We start from the raw sequence: 17,492 nt of genomic DNA on the forward strand, positions 1-17,492 counted from the left end.
GTGTTGTCTTACAGCCGTTACCCATCGGACCCTCCCAATAATTCTGCAAGGTGGATGGGATTGTCTCCATTTCACACATGAGCTGGAGGTTAAATAACAACCAAGGGGATCTCTTCTCCGCCTTTTGGCTAAGATCAAGTGTAACTCAACCAAGAAGAAACAGAACTGAGATTTGAAAATGGTTCATATCACTCCAGAAGTTCTCTTGTCAAGCAGATACTCTCCCCTCGGCTTTATGAAGCTTACATAAAGGTGGCCGTTCACATGAAGATATCCAGAAACCCAGAAATTGCAGGAACCCAGAAATCACTGCCTTATTTTATTCTAAGTGTAGCCCTGGAGCCAGCTTTGGACATCGTGATTAAAGACAGCCCTGCAGGGCAGACGCATCTGGATGGCTTGTTCTCGACTGCATCCCCAGTGCCCAGCATAGGCCTGGTACATAGGAAATGCTTGGGACATACTTGTCAAATGGGTAGTAAATACTGACCAGAAGACCAAAATAAAAGGGCCCTGGATACAAAATCTAAGGCAGCCCCTTCTTCATTGCAAAAGTGGGCTTGGCTGGAAGGAGTACGGTTCTGGGGAAGGGCCCTGAGCGTGTGACCGAGAAGAGCAGCTCTGGGAATGGAAGGGGATGCCCTTTCCCCCTGCCCGACTGACCTCTTGCTGCATCCGCATGCGTGCATTTCAGTGAGGCCAGAGTCCCACTCTTCTGGAGAGGGTGGTCGCAGGAGCTGCCCACACCCAGGGCCCCAGGCTCTGTGGTGTCCTCGGCCCCATGCAATGTGATAGCAGCCTCAGCTTCATTTTGCCAGTGCCTCATTCATCCAAAAATTATCTATCAAGGCTGGCAAGGCAACCATTGAATTGCATGCTTTAAAGGTGTGAATGGTATAGTACTGTGGATTCTCAAAAAAGTTATTAAAAAGAGAGAGGAAGAACCGTATTTTCTAGGCTGGAGATTCTTGGGGCCCTTGAACCCACTGAAGCTCTCACCTGTAAGGCTCACACCTGTAATTCCAGCACTTGGGAAGCTGAGGCAGGTGGATTGCTTGAGCCCAAGGGTTTGATACCAGCCTGGGCCACGTAGTGAGACCTCATCTTTCCTATTAAAAAAAAAAAAATTAGCTGGGTGTGATGGCATGCACCTGTAGTTCCAGCTACTTGGGAGGCTGAGGTGGGAGGATCACTTAAACCTATGAATTTAAGGCTACAGTGAGCCGAGATTGTGCTTCTGCACTCCAGCCTGGGCAACAGAGTGAGGCCCTGTCTCAAAAAAAAAAAAAAATTACTGAGAAGAGTGAACTAGGCTGGATGCGATGGCTCATGCCTGTAATCCTAGCAATTGGGGAGGCCAAGGCAGGCAGATTACTTGAGGTCAGGAGTTCGAGACCAGCTTGATCAGCATGGTGAAACCCCATCTCTACTAACAATACAAAAATTAGCCGGGCGTGGTGGCAGGCACTTGTTATCCCAGCTACCTCGGAGACTGAGGCAAGAGAATCGCTGGAACCCAGGAGGCGGAGGTTGCAGTGAGCCAAGATTGCACCACAGCACTCCAACCTGGGCAACAGAGCGAGACTCCATCTCCAAAAAAAAAAAAAAAAAAAAAAAAGGCAAAGAATGATTTAGTGAGCACCTCCTCTGCCAGGCACTAGCTATGTAGAGTAGAAAAGATGTGGTTTGTGATCTTAAGGAGCAGAGAGGCTTGGGCACTGAAGGAGGTGGGAGGGAATGAAACATTAAGGGGTTGGGATTTTTCACCCCAGAAGGAAAAGGCTGAGGGTGGCAAGGGCTCCAGAGGAATGGCACCTTTGACATCAAATTGTAGAGGGGAGAGGCCCCGACCCCTTGCACTGAGGACAGGTGAGATGGGAGAGGAGGCATCTCATCCATCCTTAATGGAGGCCGCCAGACCTGTGAGAGGTGGCAACGCTCTTTCCTGCTGAGGTCTGAACAGAACAGAATGAAACCTGTCTGCTGAAGAAGGTGGATGTGAAGCCTTCCTGCAGGCTGGGCGATGGCTTGAGAGACTGCTGGAGTGCTGCTTACCCCACGAAGCCTGACAATTCTATCTTTAGGTAAGGGGTTAGTGAAATTTACAGTATCTTACAAACCAGCATACTTTTGAGAATGTAAGTTGACACTCAGTGATCACACTAGGGCTGAGCGCAGTGACTCATGCCTGTAGTCCCAGCACATTAGGAGGGGCGAGGTGGGAGGATCGCTGGCATCCAGGAATTAGAGATCAGCCTGGGCAACACAGTGAGCCCCTATCTCTACAAAAAACAAAAAACTAGCCAGTTGTGGTGATATGCACCTGTAGTCCCTGCTACTCGGGAGGCCAAGGTGGGAGGATTGCTTGAGCCCAGGAAGCCGAGGCTGCAGTGAGCCATGATCAGCCATGCTCAACCTGGGCAACAGAATGAGACCCTGTCTCAAAAACAAAACAAAACAAAAAGCAAAAGGCACACTGGAACATCGGGTTTAAACCAAGGCTGTCCCCACAGGGAGGCAGTAGTATGGTCACTCTACCTTTGAGTGACTCCAGCATTGGAGTTTAATACAGTAGGAGCCAGGGATCTGTGTCCCAGTTAATGCCTGGAGCAGGTGGCAAAAGCAGCAAGTGGAGCCACTGCTGGCCTCTCGGGAGTCCTGGAGGGACAGCCTGGGAGGGGGCAGTCGGGGAAGGAAGAGGGTCACAGAGGGGAAGAGTCTGAGAATAGCTTGAGCCAGTGGCTCCAGGCTGTGGTCAGAGTGGCTGCCCCCCGGGTGAGCTGCGGCTAACCCAACTCCACACCACTGGGTGAGTATTAAACAAGCACACAGGAAATGTACTCTGGGTGCCTCTCCCCTCCACACCCCCACTCCCCCAGGGGAGGCACAAAAGGGAAGCCGTGAGGGGCTCTCCCAAACTTCAAGCCCCAGCTCCAGCTCATTCTGAGGACAGGGATTCTTTTTTTGTGGCTTGGAGCCTTTGGAGAATCTCAGGAAAGCTCCAGATCTTCTTAGAAAATACACAAGTGCTCTCACAATACTAGTTTGTAATTCAGTGGGTTCGTGGACTCCGAGTTAAGAATCTCTAGCTTAGAAAATGAGGTCTTCCCTTTCTCTCTTTTTAAAATAACTTTATTGAGAGTTCACAATACCATATAATTTCCACATTTAAAGTATGCAATTCCATGGTTTTTAGTGTATTCACAGAATTGTGCAACCGTCACCACAATAAATTTTAGAATATTTTCACCACCCCCAGAAGAAACCCTGCACCCCTTAGCCAACGCCTGTAATCCCCTGCCCCCAATTCTCTCCAGCCCTCGGAGACCATTAATCTACCTTTTATCTCTAAAGACTGACTGATTCTGGACATTTCATCTACATGTAACCATACAGTATGTGGTTCTTTGTCTGACTTCTTTCACTTAGCATAACGTCTTTAAGGTTAATCTGTGCTGTAGCATGGATTAGTACTTCACTTTTTTCTTTTTCTTTTCTTTTCTTTTCTTTTTTTTTTTTTTTAAACAGACTGGGTCTTGCTCTGTCATCCAGACTGGAGTGCAGTGGCATAATCATAGCTCACTGCAGCCTTGAACTTCTGGGCTCAAGCCTCAGCCTCTCCAGTAGCTGGACTTAACAGGAGCATGCCACTATGCCTGACTAATTGCTTGGGTTTAAAAAATTTTTTTTGTAGAGGCAGAATCTCACTATGTTCCCCAAGCTGGAGTCAAACTTCTGGCCTCAAGTGATTCTCCTGCCTCCCAAAGTGAGCAATCCTCAAGTGATCCTCCCAAAGTGCTGGCAGGAGCGAGTCACCATTCCCAGCTCTTCATTTCTAATAATAATATTCCATTGAATGAATATGCCAAATTTTTTTTGTTCATTCTTTAGTTGATGGATGCTTGAGTTGTTTCTACTTTTTGCTTTTATGAAGAATGCTGCTTTGAACATTGACGTACAAGTTTTGTGTGGATATATGTTTTCATTTCTCTTAGGTGTGTGTCTAGGAGTGGAATTGCTGGGTCATATGGAAACTTCATGTCTGGTCTTTGAGAAACTGCTAAATTGTTTTCCATACAGGCTGTACCATTTTATATTTCTGCCAGCAGTGCCCGAGGTTCCAGTTTCTCCATGTCCTCACCAACACTTGTTAGTGTTATTATTTTTTTCATTCTAGACATCCTAGTGGGTGCAAAGTGGTATCTCACTGTGGTTTTGATTTGACTTTTCATGATTGCCAGTGATGTTTAGCATCTTTTTATGTGCTTATTGGCCACTTGTATATCCTCTTTGGAGAAATGTCTGTTCAGATCCTTTGGTCATTTTTAAATTGGATCATTTGTCTTTTAATTATCCAATTGTAAGTGTTCTTTATATACAAGCCCCTTATCAGATACATGATTTGCAAAAATGTCATCCCAGTCTGTGGGTTGTGTTGTCACTTTCTTGGTGGTGTTCTTGGAAGCACAGAGGTTTTAAATTTTGATGATGATCAGTTTATCTATTTTCCCTTTTGTTGCTTATGCTTTCAATGTCATAGATAGGAAATGTCGTTTAACCAAGATCACAAAGATATATGTGACTACGACGCCTTAGCTGAACTTGACCTCCATGGTGGCCTCTGGGTCATGATGAGACTGGAGGCAACTAGCCAATATGGTGTCTCCAGGTGAATTCTCAAAGGGTCCCCTCCCTCCAGTGTAGCCCTGAGCTACATTCACCCCTCAACTGATGCCTTTGTGCAGGCACAACCTGCACAACATTAGGGGTTGCCTAGAGGACACAGGGACACTGGCTTTCAAACTTCCCAAAGTATTGGGCTCCTGAACCTGTGAATTTCATTCGCGACATGCTGTAGGAGCCACTTAAAAGAGGAGAGAGATGATGTGTGAATTCGTGATTAGCTTCATCCACAAGTGGTAACACTTACCAGGGAAATATATGATGAACAGTAATTTGGAAAACTTCACAATTTTATTGGTGGTAACAAACAGGGATACACAAGAAACTCTCCTCTGCATGGCCTGTGTATTTGAAGTTTCAAATAGTGAATATGGAACACAACATCATATTGACAGGCTTTTAAGGGGCTGAACATGGTTATTTATACAGATAGATATCTGTACATGCATACACACATATGTACACATACACACACACACTCTCTCCCCAGTGTGTGAGGTTGAATGTCAACCTCACCACACCGGGTGGTGCCTTGACCTGAGGTCACTCTGATTTTTCTAAATCTTATGTGAGTGATTTTTTTTTTTTTTTTTTTTTGATACAAGGTCTCACTCTGTTGCCCAGGCTGTAGTGCAGTGGTGCAGTCTCAGCTCACTGCAGCCTTGACCTCCCAGACTCAGGTGATCCTCCCACCTCAGTTTCCCAAGCAGCTAAGACTACAGGTTCATGCCACCACATCTAGCTAATTTTCTGTATTTTTGTAGAGAGAGGGTTTCACCACATTGCCGAGGCTGGTCTTGAACTTCTGGGTTCAAGTGATCTGCCCGTCTTGGCCTCCCAAAGTGTTAGGATTACAGGCATGAGCCACCGCGCCCAGCCTAGTGAAGTCATTTTTTCACGTATTTGTACTCTCATTGCAGCTGTGATGCTTGGTACAGTTGTAAAAAGAGAAATCGAATTGTTGCTGTGTGTTCTTCAGATCTGCAGCCTACGACTCCTTAGGAAAGGTGAATCTTAATGACCCAAGTCTCTCCGCAGAATCCTGTTTCTAAATGTGGTAGAAAATACTGAGACAGAACATTTGCCATGGGACATTTACAGGCTTTATACAAATGTATTTAGTTCTCTTTTTCCAACATAAAATTCTTGTTTTAAGATACAAGTAAAATTAATCTTTAAATGTAAATGTAAATTAGCAGACAAAAAAGGCTGGACATGGTAGCTCACACCTGTAATCCCAGCACGTTGAAAGGCCAAGGTTGGAGGATCACTTGAGCTCAGGAGTTTGAGATTAGCCTGGACAACATAGGGAGACCCCATTTCTGCAAAAAAAAATTAGCCAGGCATGGTGGCGCGTGCCAGTAGTCCCAGCTACTTGGGAGGCGGAGGTGGGAGGATCGCTTGAGCCCAAGACGGAGATGCTTCCTCACAGTTAAAACCAATCTCCTAACCCATTAAATTCCTGAACAGGTATTACAAAGGCAGAAAACTTTGCCCCTTATCCTTAACAGATATAGTGTCTTTAAAAATAAAAATTGTATTTTAAAAAGAGGTGGGGACGGAGAGTGCTTTCCAGCTTTGTCATTGAAGCTGCCTGAGGAGGGGGGACTCAGGAGGCAAAGAACAAGGACGTCTCTGAAGGACACACTGAATTCCGGGGAGAAGGCGGATTATGCCTGGAGTTCCCCACCTCTGCCGCACTGGACAATTCCATAGCTCAACACTACAGTGGCTGTAGGTGGGGCTGCTTCCTGGCTAGGGGATGGCAGGGTGGGTCTTCCCTGGAAAAGGCATATGATGACTAGGGGAGTGAAGGGTGGGCCGATCATCCCTTCCTCAGTTTATATCATAGCCCTCAGATGGTGACGTGGTCCTTTCCCTTCTTTTGAGAACACACACGGCCAGCACACAATCACCGCCACACACCCTGCCACTGGCTCTCTCTTCTGACACTATTCTCCCAGGCTGTCAGTGCGCACAGTGTGGCATCATCTCATCCTGAGATGCCTCTCCTCTGGTTCTCACCTCCAGTACACATACCTTTGGGATGTAAACTGGTCTGGCTGGGACACGGTCCTGCGTTGCTTGCCAGGGCTGATTCTGCTCAAGGCTCAGTGGGTGGCCTTTTTCTGCCTCCTCTCTGGCAGGCAGCCTCTAAGATGACTCCCAATGGTCCCCATCTCCTTGTATCCACAGCCCGTGTAGTCCCTGCCCCTCGAGTGTGGGTGGGACCTGTGACCTAACGTCTAACAAATACAATATGACAAAGATGATGGGCTGTCACATTTCTATTTGTGTGACATAAGATCGTGACTTCCCTCTTGCTAGCAGGCCCTCTCTGTTGCCCTTGAGCTTTGCATACTTTCATGAAGCAGGTGGTCATATCAAAGAGGCCCACATGGCAAGGAACAGAGGGCTGGTGCCGTCTGACAGCCCTCGAGGAACTGAGTCCCCCATCAGTTCTCTGTGGAAGTGAATCCTCCTCCATTTGAGCCTCAGATGAGACTCCAGTCCTGGCCAGCAACTTGATCCCAGCCTTGTGAGAAATCCTGAACCAGAGGACCCTAACAAAGCTGCGTCTAAATTCCTGACTCAGAGAACCCACGAGATAATAGGCACATGCTGCTTTAAACTTCTGTGTTTGTCGGCTCACGCCTGTAATCCCAGCACTTTGGGAGGCTGAGGGGAGCCGATCACCTGAGGTCAGGAGTTCAAGACCAGCCTGGCCAACGTGGCAAAACCCTGTCTCTACTAAAAGTACAAAGTCAACCGGGCATGGTGGCACACGCCTGTAATCCCAGCTGCTCGGGAGGCAGAGGCAGGAGAATCACTTGAACCTGGGAGGTGGAGGTTGCAGTGAGCCAAGATCACGCCATTGCTCTCCAGCCTGGGCAACAAGAGTGAAACTCTGTCTCAAAAACAAAACAAACAAAAAAAGCTTATGTGTTTGTAGTGATGGTTACGTGATGGATAACCGATACGTCTCTCATGTTAACCCTGTGTCCCTCTGTCAAAAAGGATGTCCTTCCCAGATGATAGTGCGTGCTCCCAGATGCTAGCAGCTCTCGTGGCTGTCAGTTATCTTCTGCAGAATTATGCTCTGCAGAGTTATCCTCTGTCCACCTTGGCCTAAGATTGGGGCTGATGGAGGAGTGCCAGGCACATCAAGGGCATCTGTTATCCACACTTGAGGACAGGTTCTCTGGCAGCAGGGCTGAAGGAAATGCTGTACTGCCTTCTCAGTCTAAACTTTCCGTCAGTTTTCACCTCAACCTAGAACCTGAGGGAAACTCCAGAACAGTTTTGAAGAGACTTCTCACTGATGTCTGTGGGCCCTTTACTCTCTTTGAAAGACGCGGTCCTGTTGGATTCAAGATCTCAGTTGTTGGGCTGTAAGATTCTCATCATATTGGTAAACTTTTCCTTTTCCTTCCTCAGAAATTAGAATTAGATGGAAGACACCGGGGGAGTCCAGAAGCCCAACAATCTCATTGCATACGTAGCAAAACCAAGGCCCAGAAAGGTGAACAGACACCCCGGTCTCACGGTTGGCTACGCAGCTGGGCTGAAACCCAGAGCCATTTCCATGTTGCTCCCATGCCTCTCTGCCTCTTGAATGGGCAGTTTCTGACCACGGGAGCCAGGGCATGTTATGGCTGTGTATGCCACAGCAGCCAAGGACTTCCCACACTCCGGGGGTGAAGCCCAGCTGAGAACAAGCATGGGAGTGCCCGGGCTAGCGGCCCATCTTCCCGCCTTCCCTCGAGGCCCTGAGAGCGGGGAGTTCATCAGCGGCACGAGGCATCTTGTTCATATTTTCCCGGCTGGGAGGTCCTGGCAACGTCTTCATTTCCTGCACGGGAATGAGTTTTTAATCTCTGAGCTCAGCTTCACTTTGGATAGGGTGGGGGTTGGGGGCAGGAAAACTGAATCTAAAAACGTACAGCCCCTTCTTCCTGTCGTGGGTCCCTCCGATGGGCTGGCAGCGTCCAGCAGCTGAGAACTAGGGGTCGTGTCCGTGCAGGCTCTGGGCAGTGATCTACGAGGCCAGAAGAGCAGAGATGGAGCAGGGCCACTCCTTGGAGACCGTGTCAGCACAGCCTTGGGCTCACAGTAAATGGGGTGGGGGTGGAGGGTGGTCTTTCTTCTTTCATTTAGAACAAGCTGGAGGTGAAAATCATTTCTGCCCGCCCTCCTCCCCTGGGGTGGAGCCCATTTCAGCTTGTCTCTTCTAGGAAGTCTCCTGACCCCCAAAGCTGGGTTAGGTGCATCTCCTGGGCGGGCAGCGGGGGAAGTGGGGGGACACAGAACTTTATACTGCCCATCCCTAGCCCTGTCAACCGGGTTGCCATCGCCTGCTGGCATGCCCCTGTCACCCCCCAGCCAGACTCTGATGGGAGGCATCCTGGAAGAAAATGGTAAGGGGGTATTGGTCAGAGGGAGAAGCCAATCCCACTATGGTTGGAACCGAGGCCTCATCTGGTCCCACAAGGGGCCCTGGAGCTGGGGTGGCTCTTTGGAGTTGACCTAGATTGTGGCAAGGAGGCCAGGCCTTTCTTTCCCTGCATCAGACTGTGCCCTGGAAGCCATCAGCAGCTGACAGTCCCAGTAGCTGGCAGACGGGTCTGCCTCCTGAGGATGGAACCTGGGATGAACACCTGGAAGAGACTTTCTGATTGCCATGGTAACAGATAGCATGCTACCTAACACTTAATAGGCATCCCGTGAATATTTGAATATATAAATGAAAGATAGCATTTTGAGGGCCTTTTCTTCTTTGGGCTAAAAATGCCAGATCTTTCACACTTTCTCCATGCAACATGATTTTCAGTGCTTGCGTCACCCTGGCTCCTGTCTGCTTCGAGAACAATCATGCCCTGCACAACATTTTGGTCCACGATGGATAACGTATACAACTGGGGGCTGAATAAGATTATAAGGAGACAAAAAATTCCCTCACATAGTGACATCGCAGTCACCATAACGTTGTATTACAACCTATTGCTCACGTGTTTGTGGTGATGCTGGTGTACACAAACCTACTGCGCTGCCAGTCATGTGAAAGTTCAGAACACACAACTATGCACAGTACACAATACTGGTGATGATAAATGACTATACTATACTTTTTTACCATTTCAGAATGCACTCCTACTTATTTTTTTAAAAATCAGCTGTGAAACAGCCTCAGGCAGGGCCTTCAGGAGGTCCCCAGAAGCAGGCGTCGTTATCACAGGAGACGACAGTTCTGTGGTCATTATTGTCCCCGAAGACCTTCCAGTGGGACAGGATGTGGAGGTGGAAGACGGTGATACTGATGGTTTTCACCCTGTGTAGGCCATGGTCTTAGCTTTTAACAAAAGTGTTTACAAAGTAAAAATGCTTTAAAAATAGAGAAAACATCCTGCTACTCGTCTTTGACAGAATTTCTGTTCTTGTCGCTAGGGCTGGAGCAAGCTCGTGGCACGATCTCGGCTTACTGCAACCTCTGCGTCCTGGGTTCAAGCAACGCTCCTGCCTCAGCCTCCCAAGGAGCCGGGATTACAGGCATGTGCTACCACACCCAGCTTTTTATTTTTTTTTTGTATTTTTAGTAGAGACGGGGTTTCACCACGTTGATGGGGCTGGTCTCGAACTCCTGACCTCAGGTGATCCACCCAGCTTGGCCTCTCAGAGTGCCGGGATTACAGGTGTAAGCCACCGCACCTGGCCCTACTGTCTTCTTATGTCATCTCTCCCCACGCCTCACCTCACCTCACCTCCACACCCCTGCTTGGGCTTTGCTTGATGTGCACATGAACTCGTTTTCATCATAAACAAATGTTAATGGACAGGGAGGACCCGCAGTGTTGAGGTCGGCATCTACCCAGCACCGCCTGCCCATGGCGATGCCCTGCGCCTTCCTGTTGCTTTGGGATAACAGGTGCTTTGTTTCATGCCTCAGGCCAGCGTGCTTGGTCTGGCTGTGACTCTGAGGTATTTTCTGTCTGTCACCGCAAGTCAGTGTTTGAAAGGTTTTAAAAACGACACTGAAACCACAGCCATTCACCAATGACTTTGAAGGTGAGAGTGGATCTTGTGAACACGAGGCCTGTCACTGCATTGGGAATGAGGGTGTCCTGGGAGTGGTCACCTAAACTCTGCTTCTCCATGTGGGTTGATCCCTCCCTTTTCCCACAAGCCACGTAATCTCAATTCTCCGAACAAGAAGAGCAGAAGGAGCCAGCTGCTGATTGACATGCTCACAGAATGTTAGGACTCCTGGCGAGGACCTTACGTGTGTATTGCGTTCGGAGTCAACTGATGTTGACCCATTGCCGTGTGTTGGACGTGGGATTGAATGTTGTCTCATTTGTGGTTACAACTCTCTGAGATAGAACAAGGGTCATTTTCCCATCTTGCCAGTGAGAACACTGAAGTCCAGCCAGGGAGGTTGTGTGACTTCGCCAGTGGCAAACCCTGGACCAGCCTCTTGGCCTGCAGATCTTTGCTCAGTCCTGTGCTCTGTCTGCTACGTGGCTACTGGCCCCAGGAAGGCAATCCCGACTGCCCACAACTCCGGGGCCACTGGGAATGGAATGTCCCATGTAACCCGGATGAGATATGGAAGGGGGCAGGAGAGCCATGGGCACATGACGGATCTGAGGAGCTGGCGGTTTCCTTTCTCTGCCACGTGAAGATTTTCCAAATATGGAGAGCCATCTGTTGATGATGTGAGAATTGAGCAACTTCCACTCTCATCATTAGCCTGGCAGCTTTGGAAAGTGAGTCCAGAAAGAGCCCTTGTGCATCATAAAGAAAATTTAAGCCGTATGTTTCTCATTCATTTACTCTTAAGTCATCAAAATGTTGGTTTTAAAGAGGCTTTTGATGTCCCACTCGTTTTCTGCTTTTTTATGGGGGGAGAGAGAAAGGAAGTCACAATTCTCCAGCTGTAAATTGCCCATTTTGGGGAAAGCTGGAGATGGATCCAGGACCCCAAGTACTGGAAGGCTGGAGGGAACTCCAGGCAGGGGTCTGCTTTAGGAACACAGACAAGGGTACTTCTTCTCATTGCACAAAATGTACATGGAGCACTTAGCAAGTGCTGGGCACAGTAACAAGCCCCAGGTGAAGAACTCACAATCCTCTGCTGTGAGGAGTAGCAGAAAGTAGGGGAGCCACCATCTGAATATGTTATCGTGCCATTCCCCTGGAGGGGACTCTGCGGACCACAGTGGTCTTCTGAAGCAGCAACGCCAGGAAGAAGAGATTCTGGCTTAGAGAGGTTAAAATGCTCGGGATCCCTCTACAGCAGGTGTCATCCTGCAGCTGGGGTTTGAATCTAGGCTGCCTTGCTCTGGAGCTCGCGTTCTTAACCTCTGCTGCCTCCAGGAGGAGGTGGAGGTGTTTCCTAGGCAGGGAGAAAGGGGAAGAACCCTCAGGCAGAGGTGGGGACACCTGAGAGGGCCCCAAGAAGGAAAGGGCGTGACCCATGTAAGGAGCAGAAAGGTCAGTGTGGCGGAGGACCGGAGACAGGCCACAGGGGAGGCTGGAGAGGACCCGAGCACGAGGGCCTTGGCGCCCAGTCAGGAGGTGGTCTCTAACGTAAGAGCAGAGGGAAACCGCTGGACGGTTTTCAAAGCTCTCCAGGAGGTTCGGATATGGATTCAGGGTTGAGAACCTCTGGGACTAAGGTGGCGGCAATGGAAGCAGGAAAAAGTAGACAGAGTTGAGAAGTACCTTAGACTTCAATTTATGGGATTTGGTACAATTAATTGCATGATGGGCAGGGAAAGGGGAGGTATTGAAAGAGGAAAGGGGGAATAGTGAGTGATGGACATTCGTGGAGAACCCCAGAGGTGGACTCCAGGGGCCTCTGGCTTTTAGGAAATAACCGCTATGCGAACACTCCCATTAAGTGCCCCAGCTTCTATTTGAATATGTGAGCTCAGATGTGCCCTGAAGATTTTCCAGGCTTTGAAGTCCAGATCACTTTTGTCCTAAGTAGTATGTTTACAACACAACATGGCAAGTGTCACAACCCAGATATAAATAACATGCTGGAGTTGCTGAATGACTAATTCTGCTGGAGAATGTCAGGGTGTGTGCTAGAGAGGAAGGGGCATTTGAGTAGGTTTTCTGTTCATTTATTTATTTTTTTTCTTGAGACAGGGTCCTTACTCTGTCACCCAGGCTGGAGTGCAGTGGTATAATCTCGGCTCACTGCAGCCTCACTCCCTGGGCTCAGGTGATCCTCCCACCTCAACCTCTTGAGTAGCTGGGACTAGGTATATACCACCACATCTGACTAATTTTTTTTTTTTTTTTAATAGAGACTGGCCTTTGCCATGTTGCCCAGGCTGGTCTCAAACTCCTGGGCTCAAATGATCTGCCCGCCTTTGGCTCCCAAAGTGCTGGGAATACAGGCATGAGCCACCGTGCCCGGCCTGAGTCGGTTCTTAAAGGACGTGCACAAGTTCTCGCATGAAGAAAGAAGGGTGGCCAGGCTGGGTGGCTCACATCTGTAATCCCAATACTTTAGGAGGCTGTGGCAGAAGGACTGCTAGAGACCAGGAGTTTGAGACCAGCCTGGGCAACATAGCAAGTCCTGGTCTTTACAAAAAAATTTTAAAAATCACCAGGTGTGGTGGCATGTGCTTGTAGTCCTAGCTATTTAATACTTAAGGAGGATTGCTTGAGCCCAGGAGCTTGAGGCTGTAGTGAGTCATGATCAGGCCACTGCACTCCAGCATGGCCAACAGAACAAGACCCCATTTCTTTAAAAACGTAAGAAGGAAAAAAGTGTCCTGAGCATGTGCAGGTGCCAGGTGGGAAGTTCAAGTGGCAGTGATAGGCATGCAGGGAGAATGATGGGAATGAGCCTGGCCAGAGGGCTGGGGCCAGCCGAGAAGAGCTGTGGAAGCCAAGTAGAGGCCAAGAAAGGTAGTGCCTTTCCCTGGCACCACCCTTTAACTTGTAAATTTCCCTCCTCCCAAGACTTTGTCTTTTGTCTTTCATTGGTGGCCTCTGAACATAACAGAATCCTTAGAGCCAACAGGCCTTTGGAAGTTCATGTAATCCATCGTCTTGTCCTTAGGGAGTACTAGGCCTAAATTGTCCTGGACATATAGGAAACTTTCCTGTGGTTGAAGCATTTTAAAGAAGGAGATCATGCAGGCTCACTGGGTAACCCTTGGTTGATCCAGGAGCCCTCACCCTAATTCTTTTCTTCTGTAGTTCTGACTTATTTTTGTAGATGCTCAAAGGAATGGAGACAGTCATGATTTGCTGTAATGAGAGATCCCCAAATTCTTACACAACTGCGAATGAAAAACATGATTGGACTCCTACTATGTGAAAGGATCTCTGCAGGTTGGAATATAAGAAATTAGAAGACACATTCTTTGACTGCGTATACAGGCATAAGCAAATAAGAAAGAAAGCCAGTAACACAAGGCAATATATACTAAGTGTCAAATAAAGTCTGCTTTGATTTTTCTCTGTCTGTTCCCATTGTTCCTGGTCAATACATTACCTCCCAGAGAGCAATTATCGTATGACATTGCAATTGTTTGTTTTCATGTTTGTCTTCCCAGAAGACTGAGCTCCTTAAAGTAGCACTGTGTGCTTTTCCTCTTTGCATGAATCCCTGAGCCCTCCCTCAGTATCTCGCTTATAATATGATATGGTTTGGCTGTGTCCCCACCCAGATCTCATCTTGAATTCCCACGTGTTGTGGGAGGGACCCGGTGGGAGGTAACTGAATCATGGGGGCAGGTCTTTCCCATGCTGTTCTCCTGATAGTGAACGAGTCTCACGAGATCTGATGGTTTTGTAAGGGGGATTTTCCCTGTACAGCCTCGCTCTCTCTTTACCTGCCGCCATCCACGTAAGATGTGACTTGCTCCTCTTCACCTTCTGTCATGATTGTGAGGCCTCCCCAGCCATGTGGAACTGTAAATTCATTAAACCTCTTTCCTGGGCCGGACACGGTGGCTCACACCTGTAGTCCCAGCACTATGGGAGACCGAGGTGGGTAGATCACCTGAGGTCAGGAATTTGAGACCAGCCTGGCCAACATGGTGAAACCCCATCTCTACTAAAATTACAAAAAAATTATCTGGGCATGATGGCACGTGCCTGGGGTCCCAGCTACTTGGGAAGCTGAGGCAGGAGAATTGCTTGAATTGGGGAGGTAGAGGTTAGAGTGAGCCGAGATCGCACCACTGCACTCCAGCCTGGGCGACAGAGCGAGACCCCATCCCAAAACCAAACAAATAAACAAACAAAAACTTCTTCTTTTGTAAATTGCCCAGTCTTGGGTATGTCTTTATTAGCAGCATGAAAACAGACTAATACATAATAGATGCTCAGTAAATGTTTGATGGATTAATAAATGAATGGTAAAAACACTTTTCCTATAGAAGTTCAGAGACTATAGGGACCACTGTGGGCCAGAATGCTCAGAAAATGTTTGACAAAGGCAGTGAAGCATCTACTATATGCCCAACTTTTAGTGGTGGGAAATGAGAGCCAAAATAATGTAGTTAGAAAGTGGTAAGTTGGGTAGGAGAAAGGCCTTTCGCAACCAAACTGTACCTAATGTTTTCCAGGTGGCAGCTCATGGCCTCTGTTCTCTAACTTGACACACAATGGATTCTGGGACAAGTGGCCAATGCACTGTTCTGATTTGTGACCAGGTGTGGAGCCACAGGGACCCGGGGTCCATCCTGGGCATTCCCTTGGGTGCGGGAGCACCAGATGTTGCTCTGGTTTTTCTGGAGGCTCCCAGAATCCCACTGTCTCCACTAGAGACTGTGCCCCCTTCTGAGTTGGTCCCTTTCCCTCTTGCTCAAATTAAAACAGCTAATTTTAGACACTTCCTGATTACTCCTAGCTGGGTCTCATTAGCAGATTTAAAACGTTTGGAACCTCAGATGGAGAAGGAACAACTTTCATTGGTTCTGGTCTGTTTTCCATCTCTACATTGCTGTTGATGTTGGCTGCCGTGGAGAAAAGCAAAATGAACTCCCTCCTAAGAGTGTGGACCGCAGGCTGTTGGCTGAGTGCCTCAACCAGTGGGTGAGGGGTGAGGAAACACATGTCCGAAGGAATATGACCACCTCTGGTGGCAGGCACATGTTTTGCTCATAACGCATCTCAAAAGTGCATAGACAGTCATTTTTCATTTATACATGTATTCAACATTTAAGGATCACTTAGCATATTCCAGGTTCTGAACTGTCCCAAATCCCACGTACCATGCCCAGGTTATAAGAATACAAAAGCATTTAATGAATGATTCCTGCTGGCCAATAACTCATAGACAGGGGTGCAATAGACAAGCATATATGATTGCCAACCCACGGGATTCATGTGGAGGTGTGCAAAGGACACTGTGGTAGAACAACACTAACAACAGAAAATCTTTATTGAATATTTGTGTCCCAGGTCTAAGGATTTTACAAGTGTTAATTCTCACAATAACCCTATGAGCATAGAGAAGGGCCACCTAATTTAGTAGGGAAGTGGAAAGCAAAAAAACAGGTACATCTGGGACGGGAGGGCATTTAGGCAGATGGAATGGTGTGTGCAAAGGTGGGGAGGCATCTCAAACAAACGGAATTTGGGGATCTACCTGCCTCTTTCTGCAAGTATTTTTCTCTGTCATGGAGGAAAATCTTCCTGTAAATATCTTGCAGTTGCTAATGCCTGTTGACTGTAAGATGGATTTCAAACACCTCCAGGGCATTCTTATGGCTTTGAAGACAGTCTCCAGCAAGAGCGCTGCTTTCCCTAATAGGACTGGGGTCTTATGAATCCCCCACCCTCACTGTCACCATTTCTCTCTTTCTTGCTCTTTCTCTGCTCCCATAAACCATCTCAGTAGTGTTTTTACTTTTAGTCCAAGCCTCCTAGGATTTTTCTTTTCTACATTAACCCACCTCATTTTCCAGTGGAATGGATCATTAGGGTCTCTCTCATCTCATCTCTTATGATCCCAGTCATCCTGGGACTGTCCCTAAGCAGGATCCATAACCAAAAGACTTCTCCAACAAATGCGAGATAAATTATTATCATCACCACCACCATTGTCATCGTTATCATCATCATCAGCAGCAGCAGCAGCAGCAGTGTCTGCACATGGCCTGTGCTGGACACCACACAGAGTTCAGTGTTCCCTTCTGTCTGACAATCTGATGCCAAACTCAGGATTTATATCGGGTCTAAACCAAAGACTTACATGGTACCCAAATTCTAGCATGGGACTAGGAGGAGAGGAATTGCCAGCGTGATTTGGGTCACAGTGGAGATTTCTGGACAACTGAGAAAAGTGATCCTGGAAAGATATTAAGGTTACACATAGTGACTTCCAATTTCAAGTCAGATGGCATGAGAGTCATGGCACTTCCTGCCTTCACTGATACTTTTCAAGGACTTGACGCTCCTCCTTGAGTTCAAGACCAAGGAAACATGGCCTTTCCCCTCTCTTCTGCACATCCTTTGCCCGAAATCATAGAAAGGGAAGTTCTAAGCCCTGGCCTGCAACAAGAGAGTTAGTGAGTCCTGAATCTGGCCTCAGAGAGGACAGGACGGTGCCTGGCAAGGAAGCAGCTTCCCTTTCGACTGGTGTCTTGGCTTCATGGAAGGATCCTCTCCAGAGCACTTGAGGCCTAGAGTCCTTTTTAATGGAAACAAGAGACTCGTAAATCCCAAAGCCAGACTCCCTTGGAAGCTCCTGGCTCAGCTCTTGCCTCCCGGGCTCACTGCCATGAGGAGCATCTCCCAGACTGCTTTCCCTCTCTCCCAGCTGACTTCACACACTG

General features: G+C 48.0%; 1 protein-coding gene across 1 annotated transcript in view; it reads left to right on the top strand.

The window, feature by feature from the left end:
* The window catches only part of CDON (cell adhesion associated, oncogene regulated), a 242,908-nt gene that overhangs the window by 18,819 nt on the left and 206,597 nt on the right, over positions 1 to 17,492 (top strand). The gene's annotated exons all lie outside the window — the stretch shown is intronic.

The sequence above is a fragment of the Papio anubis genome, chromosome 12 (assembly GCF_008728515.1).
Source record: "Papio anubis isolate 15944 chromosome 12, Panubis1.0, whole genome shotgun sequence".
Taxonomy (NCBI): domain Eukaryota; kingdom Metazoa; phylum Chordata; class Mammalia; order Primates; family Cercopithecidae; genus Papio; species Papio anubis.